Below are 20,757 nucleotides of genomic sequence, written 5' to 3' on the forward strand. Positions count from 1 at the left end.
AAGGGAAGGGAAGGGAAGGGAAGGGAAGGGAAGGGAAGGGAAGGGAAGGGAAGGGAAGGGAAGGGAAGGGAAGGGAAGGAAAGGGAGACATTACTGTATGTGAACATTTGATTGCCTCCATTCCCTGCCTATGGGATAGCTGTGCCCAAGAGGCACAGGTTCCTATCCCCCAGGGATTTGGCAGCTCTGTCCCGGCCCCAGGTGCCCTGAAAGTAGGTTTAGATTACATATAAGGAAAAAAATCTTCTACAGTGGGGGTGCTGAGACACTGGAACAGGTTTCCCAGTGATGTGGTTGATGCGCCATCCCTGGAGACTTTCAAGGTCAGGCTGGATCAGGCCCTGGGCAACCTGGTGTCCCGGTTCACTATGGGGGAGTTGGACTAGATGGCTCTCAAAGGTCCCTTCCGACTGTAAGGGTTCTATGATTCTATTCTATAACTCTAAATTCTTCCAAGAGAAGTTGCCGCAAAACCGCCACCTGCTGCCCGCCGCCGGGACGGACGGATGGATGGATGGACCTACAGACCCCTCCTGGGAAACGTCTTTGGAAAAGGGAAAAACCTGCAGTCACGGACTTTTATATATTTTACTGCTATATAAAATTACAAAATCTAACAAAATATGCAAAATATAAAATTACAAAATATAATTCATATTGCATATCTGAGTTTTCCTCTTAAGTCTTCCTTGCAACATTCACGCATCACGTTACCTATCGCTGTTAGGCTTCTATCCGAGTTCAGAGGACACGCACATATTTGGGTTTACCCTCCCATCACAGAAGACGTCCAGCTCCCCCATCCCTTTGCCCCCGCCGGCCAAGGTCCCCGTGTTTGCTCTTCTTTTTGCTGCCCGTTCATTTTGCTTGGCAAAAAGCTGGTTATAGTAGCGGTGGGGGGTGGGGGGGGGGTGCGGAAGGAAACGACACGGGAGCCTCCGCCTCATTTGCGTTGATGAGTCCATGCTAGCGATCGGGGCTCAGCGCTGCTCCCGACGCAATCACTGCGCTCGGTACGAGCGCGTGGAGCCGGGCATCCGCCGCGCGGCGCCGCAGCCCAGCCCGCCTTACAGCCGCTCCTGTGAAACGGGACAGAATTAGCAACTCTGTTAATTGAGGTGCCGGCATTTCCTTGCGCTTTACTTATTGAATGTAACGACGATGTGCTCTTCAGTGCTCCAGGATCCCCCCCAAACTATCCTACGTGGAATCTCTGATATTTTTAGGACGTGCGAGATTTGTGTTCCATAACCCAAAGGGTTTTTTTTTTCCACCCCCTCCTCCCCCCTTTGTTCCTTATTTACATGGATGAAGAGAAGGGGCTTGGGTTATTTTTTTTCTTCCTCCCCACTGCCACCCCCCTTTTATTTTTTTCTTTCCTCCCTTTTTTCCCGATATGTGATCGCTTTGCAAACAGGACAAGATGCTTCAGTGTTAAAAATACCGAAATTGTTCAGAGCATTCGCACCTTCAAAACCACGCGCTGTGCCACTCCCAAAGAATGCTGAGAAGTGTCTGAGAATAGAACACAGTCGTTTACCTCTCTACCCCCAGGAACCAAAATGTTCTAAGTTTCTCATAGCGATTAATCAAATCTATTTTCCCACCACTTTCCTGGATACAGGCATTGAAATTATCATCTAGGTTTGAAAAAGAAAAAATAAAAAAAAAAGAAAATAAACTTTAAAAACAAAAAACAAACAACAACAACAACAAATTTTGTAAAAAAAGATAAGAAGAAGAAGAAAAAGGGAAAGAAAACAAATGGAAGAAGTGACAATTTGGAGCTAAAGCGTGCAGTTCAAAAGCTGAAGCTCCCATTGGAGAACAGAAAATTTAATGAGCTTTTAATGGCATGCAATGCTCGGAGTAGTAAATTATTTGTTAGTTGACGATGCAATCAGCATGCTGATTAAGGTCGCTTGGTTTTTTACCAAACATTAACTGAATGAAAGCAGTAAGCCCGTGTTGCTCTGCTTGGGGGGGTTCCAATGAAGCAAATGGACATTCAGAACAGCGATTGTCAGTAAAGGTGAGTGCACTCCAGGTGTCATTTGAATATGGCAATAAAATACTTCTGATAAATATTTAAAAGCATTTTAAATCCACAATGTTTGCCTGGTTTACTGTGAGCTCTGTTTAAGAATGGGCCTGGAAAGGCCTTCTCTCAGCCCTTGTTTCTCTCTAAGGTGGCAGACATTACTTTTTCTTTTCTTTTTTTTTTTTTTTAATGTGACCTAAATGTTCTTTTGCTTGTTAAGGAATTTGGAGACTGGATTTGCAGGAGGAAATCAAAAGTACCTAGTGGAGAAAACACGATTTGCTGTCTGGGTTAAAAGTGTAATTACATCTCTTCTAAATCTATTCAATAGATCTTCAATATTTATGCACGTTAATTGGGTGTCTGTCAGAAACTGTGAGCTTTTTTGTTTTGCTTCCTTGCTTCCTCGTTTCCTCGCTTCCTCCCTTCCTCCCTTCCTTTTAAACGGAAATCCCTAATTATTTTTATCCTGGAACAAAGGTTCTTCTTCCTTTCATAAACTCGAAGAGAACCAACGCAACAAACCCTGGTGGCAGTAGCGCACAGTGGGGAGCTTCTGGCTGCGGTTCTGTGCGTGCTGACTGTACATAACTGACCCTCCGAATCCTCTGGTCGATCCGTGCATCAGCCGCGTGTGCGCTGCTCCAAGTTTTTCGGTTCGGTCCGAGGTTCGCTTTGCTCTGCGGATTTTCGGGGAGGGCGGAAATGAGAGTTTACATGAGTAAACAAATAAATAACGGCGAGGCTGGGAGCTTTGCATCTCGTGTTAACGACCGCACAGTCCCTCTCCTATAAATACCAATTAGCTCCGTCATCGCGTTGTTCGCCGGCGGTGATGAGCTACCTTTAAACCCCGATAAATAACTCTCGGTGTGTTTTAACTGTTCCTGTTTATGACCCAAGAGGTTAAATGCTTTTGACTGGCATTTGACTTCTGACCTCATATAAATGTTATCTTATCAGTTCCCGCTTGTTAGCTTGTATTGAGTGCTTGTCCCTGATGGCTTAGAGATAAAGGGGTTTCTATTATATTTCCTATTGAAACTGAACCCTTTGCTTTGTCCTTCGCTTTGCTTTGACTACTGTGTAGTCTCAGCCCACACAGTAACCCCGTACCTAACAGTTCTGCTGAACGGACAAAAACTCCGAACTGGTTACAGTTTACATGGAACCTGATTTCCTTCTGGGCTGGATGGATCGAATCGAAGGCTTTGTAATATCATTTGCTTATGATTGAACCGTGATCCAACGCTGAATACCGCCTTTATTTTATAGGAATGATTATTAATAATCACAGAATTCTAACAAGAGAAGGAAATTTAGAGATATCTTGCTAAGGTTCTTTGCCTGAATCTGAGAAACCTCCCTAAAAATACACATTAAAAAGTCAGATGTATTTTTCCCATCTGCTAAAACAGCACACTGTTGTGCAGAGGTACATCTACCCTCATTCTGCCTTTCAAACTGAAGTGATTTTTCCTTTTTCTCGCTTATGCTCCTGTGTCATTCCGCCCTTCCCACCTACACAACCTGGTAGATGCAGTCTGATGACTGAAGGCTGTGGGCATTGTCTCAGTAGGCTCTTCTATTTGTGTAATCGAAGTGTTTTCAATACAAGATATTATTCTTTGCACACGTGTTAGAAGAACGCAACTATAGTTTTGCTGTTTGATTTGCTGAAGGACATTTTCCAATATCTTTCCTATAGAAATAGGACTATAATCACAGAGAAGGAGTGAGGAGGTGAGCAGCCATCTTGAGGGTGTCACACTGCACTTTTTCTCCTTAGCTCTTTGCTCACCTGCTCTCGTCTTGCTCTTTCATCTCCTTTAACTTTAAATACCCTCGAAGGTAGCACTCGATGTGTAGAAATGTATTTCCATCGTTACACACACTGCAGAAAGTTGTCCCTGCTCGGGCAATTCGGGTTTTCTCTGCCAGGTGGTGATCAGCAAACTGCATCATCTCCACATTTACCCGTACATATGAGTGGAAGATGTTTTGTTGATGTTGTTTGTTGTTGTTTAATAATTATTGTATGGCTCTGCTAGAATCTGTTTGCAAAGGACAAATGAGTAAAAAAAAATATTCTTGCTGCGAACAAGATTAACTTTCTGCAAACTATAATTCAGGTGCACTATTCAGGAATGGCGAAATGGGAAACCACCGGGACGGACCCTTTTTGGCACTAAATTCACTCTTTCTAATCCTGTTGGTGTTTACTGAAATATCTATTTACTGCCTAGATCGTTCGTGTTGTCTCTACGCAAGAATTAAGAGCTTTGGTAGCTCATTGCATTGATTTTTATCTCGATGTCGATCAGAAGTATGCAAACTAATCCTTAACTTCGTGCTTTGAGTATCGCATACTTTAAAGATATCGTTTTAAAAAAGAAAATTTATCTGAAAATCTACTTACTGTAATCTAAAAATTGCAGCATCTATCAGTACACAATTTCTGTAGTAGTGCATATCTTTTTAAAGGAGGAAACTTAAATTCCAGTGCGCAGAAGGCCACCAGTAACACCACAAGGATGGGGTGTGAAGTTATTTGTCACTTAAGTAAGAGCCGTCGGCAGCGCCGTCATTCACTGCAGGCTGCGTGGGTCAGGGCTGGCATCTACAGAACTTACTGGTTGCGGCACAGTTCGCTATTTGCTAGCAAACTTTCAATAGGAGATTAATACACTGGCTTTTATTTGCTTGAAAACTTTCAGAAAAACAGTAAACTCTTTTTAAGTTTGGAAAAGAAATTCCGAGAAAGAGCATTAAGATGGGAACGCTGATCAGTGCCCGTTTCTTCAGCTCTCTGTAAGAGCAAAGCGCGAAGGAAATTCGCAGTGCTGTTTCTAACGCTGAGGACAATTCGTTTCTCGCGTGCTTCAGCGTAATAAGCCGTACGCGCCATAGCTAACACCGAAAAACAAAATAAAAACGGGGGCGAAAGATCCATTCCCCGCGTCTTGCTGAAGACAGGATGAGCCAAGCTTTTATTTCTCCTGTTTTAGGAGAAAAACGGCTTTTCAGGCACGGCGCAGCGGTCGCTCCCCGCCTCTCGGTGCTGCAGTTCCCTCGTGCGATGCGGGACGCGGCGCGGCGCTCCCCGCGGGGCGGGCCTGGCCGTGGCTCAGCCCCTCTTTCCCTCCCTGCTCCTCCCATCCATCCGCCCACGGAGGCTCCGAATCGTGTGCCGCGGGCCGCGGGCTGCCTGCGGGCGGGCACGTAACTGATTCCCCACCGCAACTTCTTTCATTTTGAAAATGGCGCGGTTACGCGGAGGCGCAAAGCTGCGCACCTAGCCCCGCTGTGTGTGTGTGTGTAGGGGAGGGGGTGCTCCTCCGCCCTCCGTACAGACCGCATCCTCCCACAGACTGGTTTCCTCTCGTATGAAGATAATTAACTCATTCTTCTCCTTTTAATGGCATTAGCGGCGGTGTCCTGTAAGAGGAGATGAATATTACCCTTTGTGCTCGGACCTGGACGGCTGCAGTCCATCCTCCCGGGAGCATGGCAAAGCAACTGCGGAGGAGGGATGCAGGTAGCTCTCCTATCACCCTCAGCTCTGGTATCTGCTCGAAGAGAGCAAGTTTGGGCCCCACGTGATGCAGGCCCGAAACTTATGATAGCCCTTAACTGATATCAACATCGAAAGAGAGGGAGAAGCCCTCTCACTGACCCCAAGCAACATTGGCACGAGGAAAGCCAGGTCCGCAGAAATCTCCGTTTTCATCCTCTAACGAAAACAAACAAAAATCCAGGGCGTATTTGGGTTATTACTGACAGACAGCTTCCTTTGAAAGATCATGCGAAGTACCCGGGCACTCATTTGGGCCTCAGGACGGTTCCAAAAACAGTCCCGACAGAAATTATCAGCCTGCCCAGGTATGTGCAGAACACTAGTGACAGCTAACTAGAAGTTCTCAAGGAAACATTTATATTTCACACTCCAGCGGGCAGCTGATTTGGGGCCATCTGTTAGCATAACAAAGGCTCTGAGTCTGTGAACTTCAGAAACCTTTCGACCCTGTAGCTGCTGGCATGAATAGCCCCCAGCCCTGCCTATAGAGATCTCCCAAAGCTCCCCTGTTCGTGGCTAAATTGTTAATCAGGGTAATTTAATATAGTTTTTGGTATGCCCCATCTCTTATTGGATGAAGTATTCACACATCACAGCCCTTCTCCGAAGGAAACTTCTCCTTTATTCAGCTGTGTGAGCTGCGTGCAGGCAGCTGCACCTTAAATTGAACCCCCTATATTGTGCTCTTCCCTCCTTCCTTCCGACATTAACTGTGGGAGGGTTTTTTGTTTTTTCTGGGGGATCATATTTGTATATTTCCATGCCTCTTTTATTTCCCAATCAGCATCACCTTGTTTTTATGTTTGTTTTTGTTTTGTTCTCCTCCCTGGCCCCTCCCTTTCCCCCCCCCCCTCCCCCCCCCCCCTCCCCCCCCCCCTCCCCCCTCCAGATTTATCTCAGCCCTTCAGAGCAAGATTGGACTCCTTGATCCTTACAGATCCCTTCCAAGTTGGGATATTCTGTGATGCCCTGATTTTTGGTCAGGGAAGGAGGTCTCCTCTTGTCGTTACCCCGAAGGAGCTGCAGGAATCAAAATCTCCTGCAAGGAGAACTTTGAGGAAGTTGGGCATCGGGGAAGCAGATTTGTTTGTGTGATGCTGGGGCCGCAGGGCTCGGTAAGATCCTTATTTTTGCATTGTGCCCCAGACTGCAGCAGCACTCCCCATAACACAGATACTGGTCATGAGCTCTGAGAGATGCCTAAAAGCCATGACACCGTCCCAGATGTTGTGAAATAACGCACGCTCTTGCAATAGAAGGGCAGTGCAGCAAAGAAATGATTACAAATAACTGAGAATGTGGTCAAATTACAAACACACTTCTGTAGGTTGCCTTCCTAAACTTGGGGTTTGGCTTCTCTGTGTTTTGTTTGCATGTTTGGGCTGCTGTGCTGAGGACAGAGAGACAGCCTCCACTCTTTTTTTTCCCCATCATTTTAAAGTTCTATTATTGTTGATTCATTTCCCTGATTTTCATTTATTTATTTATTTATTTTGGTAGGTGATTCCAGATTTTTCACAGATTTATTCCAAACCTTTGTAAATATGTTGGCGCTTCTCATATTTACCAAATTTCCTATGAACAATCAAAATTCCCAATAAATAAAGCAATCAAATCACATACACCCAAGAAGTTACTTTGGTTTTTATTTTGCTTTATTTTATTTGGTAAAATGACAGGTTTTTCCTTCCTTGCCTTTTCCTCATTAGTTCTTTTCCTTTGGTCCCTTTCTTTCATTGTAACCAGTAATCCATAGGCATTACCATATTTTCATTTATCTGAGTTTCTCTTCAACTTTATTTGGGAGATGAAGAAACATAAAGAACAAGACCTTGCTTTTTACGAGTACCAAAGTATATTTCCAGATTGTTTTGTCTAGATTATTATTAGGTTCTTGTTCAAAATGATTACATTTTAACTCAAAGTCACATTAGTTGATCTATTTCCTTCTGTCTGACAATTAAACAACAGGTATTCAGGAGATACCTGCTCAGGTTGTGGTGTTTTTAGTTTGTTGTGGGTTTTTTTTGTTTGTTTTTGTTTTTTTGTTGTTGTTGTTGCTTTTGCTTTTTCTTCAAAGCTGTTTCAATCTAATGGTGGAGTTTGGACCCACTGCATTGGAAAAAGGATGTATATTTGGGATGGTGTTTGACAGCGGGAGTGAACGCAGACACCAGGACAATTATATTACCATCCCATGGGGAATGCCAGCACCAAATTTAGCCAGACTGATGGGGCACTGTCTAGACGGCCCCTTTTGTGTATCAGCTGTTTTTTCCCTGCTTTATTGTCCAGCTTGAATATATGATTGGAACCTGCATATGGAGCCCAAACACAGCCATTCCTGCAGCCACCCTTTGCTGTAAAAAATAAAAACAACCACACAGACACGTACAAATGTCAGCCAAATGCATTCTGTAACCATATCCATATAAGAACAGTTACAAAGCAGAAAAGCAAACAAAACTCTGCTATTGCAGCAAGTGTGCAGGCGTGAGCACATACGTAAGCAGGCAGACATATGGTTTCAGATAACCGTTCCGTAATTAAAACTGTAGAATTCTTAATTAAAAACTCTCAGTAGAACCATTGCTTGCAGTCACTGGTGGGTGCTCGGGAAATGCTGGCTGGGGCTGGGAGGGAGCAGGGGCTGCTTTGGGGCAGCGCTGTTTTGCAGCAGAGATGAGAGGAGAAATGCTGCTGCCTTTTCAACTCCACCACATCCTCCCCAGAGGAGGAAGAAAACAAACAAAACAAGCAGGTATTGTGAAAAGACAATTAGGAACTATAGCAGATGTAAATTACAACCTTTCATTTCTGAAAAGGGCAAGAGACTAGAAGAAAGAATATTAAATGTTTACACTGCAATTAGTGGCACAGACTGCTTGGGTTTTCCCCTATTGAAGATGGTGCTGTTCTGGGTTCAGCTCCTCCTGAAAACCTGCAGGACTTTAGGCTGTCTCTTTTTTAAAGGAAAAAACAATGGAAGTCAATAGGAAATAAATTGCTGCACACTTGGCAGTGTATTTACCGTGCGTCTCATCACTTTGTAACAAGGAGACTTTTTGGCACTAACACAGCAAATGATGCAAAACAGCTAGGAAAATTATTAAAATGAACACAAAGACCCTCATGATCTATTGCAATGAAGAAGTTTTAGGAAATACATCGTGCACAATCTAGAAGAAAATCTATGGAATGTTCCTGTGTCTGCACATCCACCATCTGAGCAGGGCACATAGCGGGCAGTGCTCTCTGACACTCTGTTTGGGCCTAGCAAGGTGCCTGCTGCCCATCAAAATAATAGTTCATTTTCCACTATTCTGAACTCTGTGATCCTTTTACTTATTATTTTGTTCATTTTTAAATAGGAAGCTCTCTGGGAAGTTTATATATGTATATATACATATATATATGTATGTAATTTTCTTTATTCTGATCTCAATGAGATGCGATAATATTGAGCTTCTCATAGGCATGTTTGATTGCAAACTTTCTGTGGTCCTTCTGCCCTTATTCATACCACCCACTCTAGGAGCACACCCGAAGTTTGCATGTTTTCTCTTTGGAATGACAGAGCCTAAACTGATGGCTGTAATGCAATGCAGCATGGAGGTTCCAATGTGAGGGTTTTATACTTGACAATGTCATGTGATGAGAAAAGCCCAAATACCAGAAATTAAAGGTGTAAAAAAACACCTGCACTTGGCTACATGTAATATTCCTGACCCGTGGACAAAGGAATGCCTTGAGCTGGGAAAGACCTCAAAGCCCATATAGATCCAATACCCTGTGGATAGGGACACCACCTACAGGAGAAGGAGCTGCATGATATCAATCCACTGATACCTGAGTCGTGATACCACTGATGAGGACCAGTGCTTGCTCACCAACACAACAGTGTGCAAATACACAAATAAAATGAATGTCCCTTACCCAAGGTGAAGGAATATTTCCCCTCCTCACCTGGCCAGGAGCCTGCTTGGCTCCCCACTACCCAGCAGCAAGGATCTTCTTGTGCCCTCCTCATTCTGCCTCATAAAATAATCCTTTCAAATCAGCACTGATGTTTAGCTGTTTTTTGGTTTTTAGTTTTTTTAACCAGAAATCTCTGAATCCCAAGTCTGTCCTAATTCTGTTTTCCAATCGGTCTGTATGTTTAAGTGAGAAGAAAACAATTTATATCAGTTTCTTGCAATCTTCAGTTATTATAGATAAAATGATTTACATGTTTGTGAGCTCTCTGCTGAGGGCACAGTATTACCAAAGGCTTTTCTCTGGGGATTACAGCATCATTTAGGTTTATTTTCTTGTTTTCTACATTATGTTCTGATTTCCTACAGGAAACAACTCATTCTCTCTGTCTCTTTCCTTTTTCTTAAGATAAAATCCCCAATTTTGAGGGGTTGAGAAAATAATAAAGTTTATCAATTTTCTTGTTTGGAAGTAGGATTTAATTTTTGTTTGGAATCCACGTGCTGAAGTCACCTTCTTTATTTCTCCCTATGATGAAAGAAACACAGATTTTTACTAAAAAATCCTGAAGAATTTTTAATCTATGTGTGATTGCAAATCCTGCAGCCTGGAAACAAAGGACTGTTCTGTTTTAGGTGGATGTTAAAGATTCACTTAGGAATTCCCTGTTTAATGAATGGCCTCTGCACACAGTCTGCAGACTTCTCTGCAAATGGATATTTCCCCATTTGTGCCTGGTGTTTAAATCTTGTTAATGTCATGTATCAAGTACATTCATTAGCAGGAATTAATAGTATTTGAATATTTGAATATGCGTATATACAAAATAAAAGGGAAAATTTAATGACAATCAATTTGTCAGAGATTATTTCACTTGTCAAATTTCCTAAATGTTGTGTGCAAATGATAGTAGTGCTTTACTTTCATTGGAGCAAGAAGGGTGTTTTGCATACATACACACACAAATAATTTAAATGTGCTTTTGCACTTTTTATTTTGCAATTTACTGTGAAAAATATTTTAAAAAACATTTCTCAGTTACATGTGATAAGGAATTACTCCATTATTTAAGCTATGAAGCCTACAGGACCAGGCAGACACTTCAGACGGAGCTCGTGGATGAGATACTCATGTCCCAGCCCTGAACAACTTGACCATCACTGGGGTAAGATTTGCCAAGTCCAACCCCGCAAAAAGTGGCCCAGCCATCCTGAGTTCTGGGGACAGAGTGGGACATGAACAGGAGTCACAACAGTCAGAGCACATTGAGAAGTATTTGATTAAGCTGCCTATTAATACGAACTCTAAAACAGAAGGTGACATCTTTCACTGCTTAGTGCAAGTACTGTCAGATAAAATACATGTTAAAAAAAACAAAGACAAAAACAAAAATAACTTAGGCATTAATTTAAAGTGCCCCTTTGGTCATCTAACATTCTAGCTAACCACAGATTCACCTCCTTCAGGACTTGATGGAAAACCTTCAGTACTTCCCCACATTAGAATTCCCTCAGGTGTGACTGATGCTTCAGTGTTCCAGCTGCACATACTCTTCTGTTTATTAAAGAGAAGGGATTCCACCTCTGGCTTTTAAATTTTCCACAAATCCAAAGATCTAATCATTCCAGTGTCTGCTACTTTAATGGAGAATGAATGTGGGAGTTTCATGTGCATACAAAAGAGATTTCCAATAGGGATTCATCAAGCACTTCTAGCCCTAAAAATATCCCATGGTAAAACAGGCCAGAAATGTTTGTATCCACAAAAGTTATTTTTGCTACTCTTAGAGGGCTTTTTTCTTTCTAAGCCTTCTGTGTTTTCACTGATAATTAGTTAGGCAACTTGGAATTTTTAAATCTTATTTCATCCATTTTTTTTTCCATTGTCTCAGCCAACTGCAAAAAAGGATCTATATACATTTTGAGGATGATTTTTTTTTTTTAAAATGCATAAAGTTTGACACAGAAACAGATTTGTCTCAGATGTGAGTGAACTTCAGGGTGTTTCAGTGTTGGAGTGTTTGACTTTCACAAACACAAGTCTCTGTCTTCTCTTACATGTGCCTGAACATTTACATGTTCACATAGGCACTGAATATGCTCATCAGAAAATACCTGATGGAGTTAAATAGATTATGAAGGAATAGAAAACTGAAGTGATTTTCCAGCCTTGCTGGTGTCTGCTGAAAATGTTAAGGAGGCGATGTTTTTACTCTGGTTTTAGGAGTGGAAGACATCCTTCCTTCAGAGGTAACTCTTCTCAAGCTCAATAATTTGCACTCAGATCAAACCTTCTCTATGATTTTCATTTTTAAGTTTTCCTGAAACTTTAGAGAAGCTGCAATTTCCAATGCACAGATGGTGCATTTTCCAAAAATATTACTGTAATAGTTGCAATGAGGGTGGTGGTTCAGTGGAGAACCTGTAATAACACATCTGCCCAGCATCGTTGGTATTGGAGGCCAGCCTGTACCTGGGCACCACTGCTATGCTCTCTGTGGATAGGTGCTTCTTCCTGTGAGCAGGGCTGCTGCAGCACAGGCTTGCAATGTCTGTCTGGCTGTTTGCATCTCCATCTCTGTGACTCTCAATTTCTCACAGATGGTGTGTAATCTAACCTCTCTATTTGCAAGGGCTGCTCTGAAAGCAGTGCCTCCTAGCACACTGTGTTGGCCCATGTTGGCAGAGGCAATAAGTCAGTAAGCGTTGAGTCTTCCCACCAATAGATATTCCATTAAACAACGTTTCCGTGTGACAGATGGCAGCAGAAGGGCAATCTGACAAAATGGTGTCTGGTATTGAAGTGTGTATGGAGCATAGGTGTGTCATTGGATTCCTCCCTGTGGAGAAAAATGGAACCCATTGGCATTCATCAACACTTGCTGAACTTTTATGGAGACCAAACAGTACATGTGAGCACAGTGAGGTGGTGGGTAGTGCAGTGGCAGCAGTGACAGTGGGTTACCTCTGCTAATGCAGATTGTTATGAGTGTGGCATGCAGCTTCTTGTTCATCACTGGCAAAAAAAATACATAGCTGGTGACTGTGTTGGAAAAAAAATAGTTTTGTGGCCGTGAATTTTCTTGATCAAATGGTGTTATTGTGCTCTTTGTATCTGTTGTAGTTTAATCTACATACATAGGAAGCATTACTTTTGGAGCAACCTATGTATGCTACTGCACTCTCACATTTTTGTCTATTTAATAAAAATGCTTGAATTAGACTGTTTGGCATTTCCTTGGGCTACTGTGTGCTCATTCAAAGAGATCCCTGTTTTGAATAATAACTTTTCTGTGGACCAGGAGCACAGAACTGAGGACAGGTAAATACAGCAAACTTCAAGCAGCTCTCTGCAGGAGAAGCTTTAATCTTGTGATGACAGATTTCCATGATGCCTGAGTAAGCAGGATTATCATGATTAATGGTAATTAATTGCACCATTTTTGCTGCTTATATCTCTAGTCACTGTGCGAGACTGCATGGAAGACACTGCACCCATTTGATGTGTTTACAAGCTGCAGTGGGCTCACTCAGATTTAGAGTGTTTGTCCTAAGGCAGATCTATCTGGAACTCCAAATTCACCTACCCCTCCTCAGAAATAAAATAAAGCCTCAGGGGTGACTCAATAATCTCCCAGAAAGGAGATACTCAGCAGGAGCATTGAATGCATAGTGGAGAGGGAATAAAAGTATAGTGAAAATCTGTGAAACTGGCCAATGGAGTGGCAATGTGTCATGGATGTTGTCCTTGCTGCTTCCTGCCCCTTTTCAACTAGTGGTACTGACTGCTTTAATTAGCCAGTGAAGTGTGCAGAGGCAGGGAGCATTCCCGTCCTTGTGCATATGCCGCAAGAGCCAGCCCTGATCCTCCCTGCAGCCTCTGAGCACCACATGCCATATAGAGAGAGCTTTCTGCATGCAGGACTGCATCCCTGCTGCTGCTTCTTCTTCCTCTTCCCCTTCTGCCTCTTCTCCATCATCTTCTTTCATTTTCTCACACTTAGAATTCCCAGGCAGGACATCACACTCATTTAGAAAGTTTAATCCTGAGGCTGGGTTGCAATTATAGGACACGCTGTATGTACAGATATCAGAGCTGCTGTCACATGGTATATTCTTATACAGGCTTAATTAATGGCATAATTATTTTTAAATATTTATAGCTGGGCTAATTTCTTCTAAACTCTCCCTCACATTCCTCCTGGAGATCTTCAGAGGCTGACCAGATGAAACTTTGAGCTGTGTTTTATCATTTGAGATCTGGGCTAAGTTCAACAGAAACAGGTTGATGTATGATAGTTTCAATTTATTTTAAAGAAGGTGTGGAATTAGTTTGAACTTGTCACTGCTGTGGCAGGGAAAATAAACATTGAATAGAAACGTCGATCACATTTGCATTTGCACCATTTGAGTGTGTTTACCTGAATTATCATCTTGCAGCAGACACCTCTGTTTAACTTTGATCTTGCATGACCAAAGGTATTTTACAAGAAGCAGTCCTTAAAAAAACCCACAAAATTATGACAATTTCTGTAATGTTTATTGAGTAATAAAAGGTGCAGGGCTTTTCATCTTAATTTTGATGTGCTGTGGTGTAGAAATAAAAAATAATGAAGCGTTTTAAGGAATCCCTAGATTTTTCTCCCCCCTTCCCATCCACCTTCCTCCACCCAGTACAGCAGCAGAGTTGCGTACCTAATGCAAAGGGCAATACAAAACAGATTTAATTCCCCCCCCCAGTGGGAAGATGCATAGATTGGTCAGATGTAACAAACGAATACTGCTGATGCGTTAATTGGAATAAAACATTCTGTGGAACTTACGAGCCATTATTATAACTGCTTGTATAAATATGGCTCAGTTCATTGTTGTTCTTCAAATTATGTTTGTGTGTAGCTCCTAAGTGCGGCTGCTGCCTTCAAGCCTGAAACGCCTCTAATTGAATGGCTTTTTCACTTACATTCTGTAATTCCCATGCTGGGAGGAAAAGGCAGAAATTGGTCTTTTGTATGAAGGTAAATGGGCTTGAGGAAGAAGTCGTACTAGCAACACTGAAGTGTGAAAATATCAAAGAATTGAAATTTGCTGTTAATTAAATAGCTGTCCAATTTAACAGGTAATTTACATATATTTTCTTCTCCTGTTACGAAGTATTATACATTAATAGTCATGTACACGTATAATTTTTAGTGTGCATGGATAATGAAGATTCTCCACCATCAGGCCGTGATGTCACCATGGAATCATGATCTCCAGCTGAGTTAAAGTCAGTCAAAAACTGAATTACTTGAGGAGAGGAGATTGGTGTTTATGATACAACACTTCCACTAGATGTGCAGCTCAATCACTAAGGACAAAGCCTGCCTCATGACTGGTATGCAGCTCTCAACCCTGGAAGTACAGAAGATTGATCACATTGCTAGATACAGTGCTTCATTTTTACATTTGTAGTCCCTAAGATGCCACCTGCCATTGGTTTCTCTGAGCTCCTCCTTATAGCCAGAAGTGAGATTTCTGCTCTGGCAGCACACTGCCATTTCCAAAATGAGGTATCTCTCTGCCACTGTGCACAGGCCACCCAAGAGAGACTTCCCTCCCTGAGTGCTTCCTTACACCAACATAAAACCACGTTATATGGTGGGAGCAAATATTTCTGCTCCATTCCAAGTAAAAGGATGATTTATTTTTTCCCCAAAAGACTGCATTGTGTGCAACTACAATAACACATCTGCTCATAAAATGAGCATGCAAGACTCTGATGTGAACAGTCAAGGTTGTAGGCATTTGTTCACAGTGACTGGTAATATATCGCTCGCTATATCTGACAGATTGCTAATAAGGCACAGCTGCTTTATGTGTTCATGGTTCCTACAGCCATTCTCCACAGTGGAATGGGAGATGCAGCATGTAGAGGCAAAAGCATTTCCCATTTGTTTGCTTCCACTGGGGGAGAAAAAATTAAAAAAGCCTCAGATGATTATTTTAGAGATAAACCTTACAACAGTGAATATTCCCATAATGACTGATGATAGTTTTATACAGGCCTCTATCTGTGAATGAACAGTTTTGTTCATTAAAGCCCTTCACGCTGTATATTTGCAAAGGAACCCAACGTGGAATAGGTCTTCTATGTATGGACATATGTAGCATCATTCAGGCAATAATTTACAAAAATGATCACAGAAGTAATTCTGTCATTTTGTGAAAATCAGATTGGCATGTAGTTTTACTCCTTACATTTTAAAAATGATTGTGGACAAACCAGACAGAATTTTGTTCCTCACCTACATGAGCTACCTCTTTTGAAGTCATCAAGGTAATCTCTTATTGGTGAGTGCTGTCTAAATAACTTAATAAATTCTTTGTTAAGTTCTGTGTGGAAAAATGATTGTAAAAGAGACTGCTCTTCCATGAATGAGATACTTTAAATAATCCTGTTCTTTAAAGATCAGTGATGATTGAGGTAACGGCTCAGCTATTCTTCTTTTCTGTTGTATGAGTAGCACTTGTAAAAAGAGCTGGATCAAAGAATCACAGAATCTCAAGGGTTGGAAGGGACCTCAAGAGATCATCAAGTCCAACTCCCTTCCTAAAGTAGGTTCCCTACAATACGTTGCACAGCTAGGCATCCAGATGGATCTTGAATATCTTCATAGAAGGAAATTCCACAATCACTCCAGGCAACTTGTTCTTATGCTCCACCCCCCTTATCAGAAAGAAGTTCTTCTGCATGTTTGTATGGAACTTCCTACATTCTAGTTTTAGGCCATACTCCTTGTCCTACCACTATGCACCACCAGGAAGAGCTTGGCCTCATCCATTTTTCTCCCACCTCCCCTTAGATACTTACAAACATTTATCAGATCTCTTCTCAGTTTTCTTTTCCACAAGCTGAACAAACCTAGGTTACTCAGCCTTTCCTCATACAGGAGATGCTCCAGGCTCTTAACCATTTTTGTATCCCTCCGCTGGACTCCATCTATGAGATCCCTGTCTTTTTTTGAACTAGAGAGCCCAGAATTGGACTCAGTATCCTAAATGTGGCCTCACAGGGGGAGAGTATATGGGGAGCCTCACCTCCCTTGACCTTCTGGCTGTGCTTCTTTTAATGCACACAGGATACCATTGGCCGTCTTGGGCACAGCGGCACTTTGCTGGCTTATGGCTAACCTGCTGTCCACCAGAACACCTGGGTCCTTCTCTGAAGCGGTTTTCTCCAGCAGGTCATCCCATAACCTTTACTAGAGCATGTGTTTTTTCTTCCCCGGGTTTCAGACTTTACATTCAGTTTTTTGAACTTCACCAGGTTCCTCCCTGCCCAACTCAGCCAAAGTCTCACAGAATGGCAACAGAATCTTTTGGTGTGTCTACCCAAAGCTACTCCTCCCAGCTTTGTATCATCAGTAAACTTGCTGAGGGTAGGCCCTATTCTTTTATCCTGGTCACTGATGAAGATGAACAAGACAGGACTCAGCACTGACTGCTGGGGAACACTAGTAGCTACAGGTCTTAGGAAGGCATTCAGAATCTCTACCTTCTCAGCATCTCCTGTTATTAAGGCACTCATCTCATTTGTAGGGAACTCATATTTTCCCTAGTCTTCTTTTTACTGTTCACATGCTTGAAAAAACCTCTTCTTTTCCTTTACCTCCTTCACAAAGTTTAATTCCAAGAGGGCCTTAGCCTTCCTTATTTCTTCCTTACATGTGCTGACAACATTCCTATATTCTTCCCAGATGGACAGGCCCTTTTCCCACATTACATGGACCTTCTTCTTTTCTTTTAGTTTACCCATGAGTTATTACTGATTCACACAGGCCTCTTGCCACCTTTCCCCAGTTTTTACTCTTAGGGATGCACAGATCTTGAGCTTGGAAGAAGCGATGTTTATGTTCTCTTATCTCACCTCAACATCCTTATCTTCTAACACTCTATCCCATGGCATACCTCCATGCAAGTCTTTGAAAAGATCTTCAAACTGCTTTGGAATTGAAGTCTATATAATAAGGGATTGTATGTTGATGTGCTAGACTAGTTCTTTTGTTTGTTTTGTTTGTTTTTCACAGATGTTTAATATTTGATTTCCCATTTTGAGAAAAGAAAGACTTGGGACATTTTATTGTTTCAGTAATCTGAAAGAGTGTCAGAGGATAAGATAAAAGGGAACATATTTTTGGATGTCACTAGAATGAACAGAGTGTTAACAGGAATGTCTGTTTATTGTAGAGCTGCACAATGCAATTATTTCCCAATTTAAAGTGTGGTTTTAATATATTGAGAAGTATTTGCAATATGGCTTGTTTAAAATGAAAATATTGTAATATTTCATAAGGAAAGTACTGGAAGAAAATATTCAACGTTTTACCAGTTTTCCTTGTTCTTCCACAAGCACTGGCAGTGGGAAGCGCAAAGTCGTTTGACAGCAATATGCACACTTAACATTCTGAACATGAGTATTTTTATGTTGATGCCTATTAAAGTTAACCTGAGCAACTTCAGCTGCAGTGGTAGGCTTTTGCCCAAGTATGGGAGTGGTAACCAATGCCTATAAAGGAAAACCTGTATTACATGCAGATTTTGATGTTGTGTATTTTGTGTAACTTTGCAACATATGCATATTGCAGGATGCTGAAAACCGAAAGGTGAGTTCTTCAGTTCTCTAACATGCCTATGCCAGAATACAAATGATATTGCCCTACTCTCTTTTTTTTTTTTTTTTTTTTCCATTTGTTCTTTGCATACACATATGATCTTACAGAACTGCCAAATGGCTTCCAACTAGCTAACAATAAGATTGGTTTCTTCTAACATTAACCATCTTAAAGTGGAACTTCATAGATCTTCATTCGATCTATCAAGGTGTGCAGCATCCTGATAAGTAATCCCAACAATCTGGGCTCTGAATTCTGGAGGTGCAAATGCAAAACCAAGAAGTTAACAATTCTCCCTAAAGTGATAACCACAGGAGCACATCTTGCAGGTGAACTTGTGGTTTTCACTTCTATCAGCATTCTCACTTCAGGACCATCACCTCAACAGTTTAAGGATTTTACTGGCATTGCTGAGAGTGGGAATTGGCACGAACTGGCTGTCAAAGTCAGGCCCAAGTAAATCTGCATGTTCAATCCAAAACTGCATAGAAACACAGCTCCTACGTGGTCTTCTTTAGTCTGTGAACTGTTTCTGAAATTCCTTCCATTTTGCCTTCCAAAGGATGTTGCATGCAGCTAAGCAGCTTTTATCCACTTGAAATTTATGTAGGCAAGAAACCATTCAGCTGGATTGAATAATGAAAAGGAAACTGTGCAGAATACATTATTCGAATCAATGAAGACATACTGGCTGAGAATTTGCCTGCTTATTTCTGCTAAGGATATAGAATCAGACATATAAAAACAGTTATGTTTTTTTTCTTCTTACTTGGCATTTAAGTAAGCCCTCAGACTAAGGAACTTCCATGATCATCTGTAAAAGTTAAGTATGAAATCTCCCAGCTCAAGGATATGGGTACATATGAGCCTTCACACATTTTCTATTGTGTGAGTTGGTAGGACACCAGTGATTGATGCTCATAGATGTCCTTTCACAACATGAAGGTGTTAAATATCAACTAATTTATTTTTCTGTTGGATAAATTAATCTGTGCTGTTTGGGATCTTTGATCTCAACCTTTGAAATGGCAACTTTAAACTGGGTCAGGGTATCCCTGTTTTAAATGGCACTACCCTCATTTAGGTGATATTGATTTCTTGTCCTGTAGCTTCCAAAGTGATTTGCAAAGTGGAAACTGACCGCAAAATGCTCTCATCTTGTTTGTGAAACACTTGATGTCTACCTTACATGAAGGTAACCATAACTTTAAAAACTGCTGTTAATTTTTCCAAATTTTCTTTTTCTTTCAGGGCTTTAGGTGAAAAGGGAGAAGTATTCTAGGATGTTGTCTCATCAAATTCGATACATTTTGCAAAGGGGAACACAAAGTCCAACATTACTTACATCCTAATCATAGCTTCAGTTGAGTTATCTCAGTTAAATAGATGCCTGGAGGCACAAGAACTGGCTCTTCCTGCAGAACTGAAAATTACCAAATCAGGAAACCCCAGAATGAGAAAGAGGAAACCAAGAAAACCTGTAAGATTGCACTGTGGTAGGTTCCTAGGTGTTAGGTTCAGCACAGACTGATGGACATTATTTCTAATGCTTGTGAGGTTTTGTTGTGAAACTCTACAATGTGAATTTTTGCTATAACTCTTAAATTATGGACATTTGTTGGGAAAAAAGAAACAACAGCTGAAGTTAATATATATAAAAAAAGAAATCTATTGTTTAACAATTTTCTTAACCACAAGAGGTTGATAAAAATTAATTAACGCTTTCCCTGTTCTTGTATTTTTTCCTAAATATCTGCTATTGACCTTGACTGGAAATGAGATAAAAGGCCAGTCTGACCTTGGATATGACTCACTGGAGGTTGCTCTCATGTTTTCAAGGCATAAAGAAAATGCAAGTTGCATCAAAGCTAGTTAGAATGCTTCCTGTAGATGCGGCAGTAGTGAAGTAGGAAAAAATGGAAGGGGCTGATTCACTGCCCAGGAGAAAAAAAAACTTGGTAACTACTCTAAAGCAAAAACATTCCATTTGCTTGTTTCTTTTCAGCAGTCTCTATTAGGATGAAATCAGTCATAATGGCTAGTTGTTATGTTAAAAGGGTAAAATTATAGCTCCCGTAGAGCCATAGAACAGCAGGCTAGGGAGGGAGGATTTAGGTTCAGTTGTTTTTAAGTCAAATTGGTGAGCCTTGAAGTACCAAACAGCTGGTTGGAGCAACTTACCCGTAACCCTGGAGAACTAAGGAGACACAAACTCTTGGCCAGCTTACTAATTGTTGATATTCAATAAAAAGAAAGGAGCGTGTTTAATTTTTTTTTTTTTTTTTTTTTTTTTTTTTCCCCACTGCTATTGAAGATGTTTAGTTTGATGGATACCCACTGAGAGAAAAAAAAAAAAAACCTGACATGAAACCATACTCCTAGAGATATAGTCAATCCCAGCTGTGGTTAGATAACTGTGACTTTTTGCTCTTGCAAAAATAACTGGGCCAAGAATGGAATCCACTGTGTTTAACATGCTGAGACTTAGAAGCTGAGATTAACATTGTACTTGAG

The 20,757-nt window shown here is 41.4% G+C and overlaps 1 pseudogene; it reads left to right on the plus strand.

Annotated features, from left to right (window-relative positions):
• The first annotated feature begins 5,548 nt into the window (after positions 1-5,548).
• Positions 5,549-20,757, plus strand: part of LOC128089691 (uncharacterized) — a 70,683-nt pseudogene continuing 55,474 nt past the window's right edge.

This window comes from Tympanuchus pallidicinctus, unplaced genomic scaffold (genome assembly GCF_026119805.1).
Source record: "Tympanuchus pallidicinctus isolate F22 unplaced genomic scaffold, pur_lepc_1.0 scaffold4, whole genome shotgun sequence".
Classification (NCBI taxonomy): domain Eukaryota; kingdom Metazoa; phylum Chordata; class Aves; order Galliformes; family Phasianidae; genus Tympanuchus; species Tympanuchus pallidicinctus.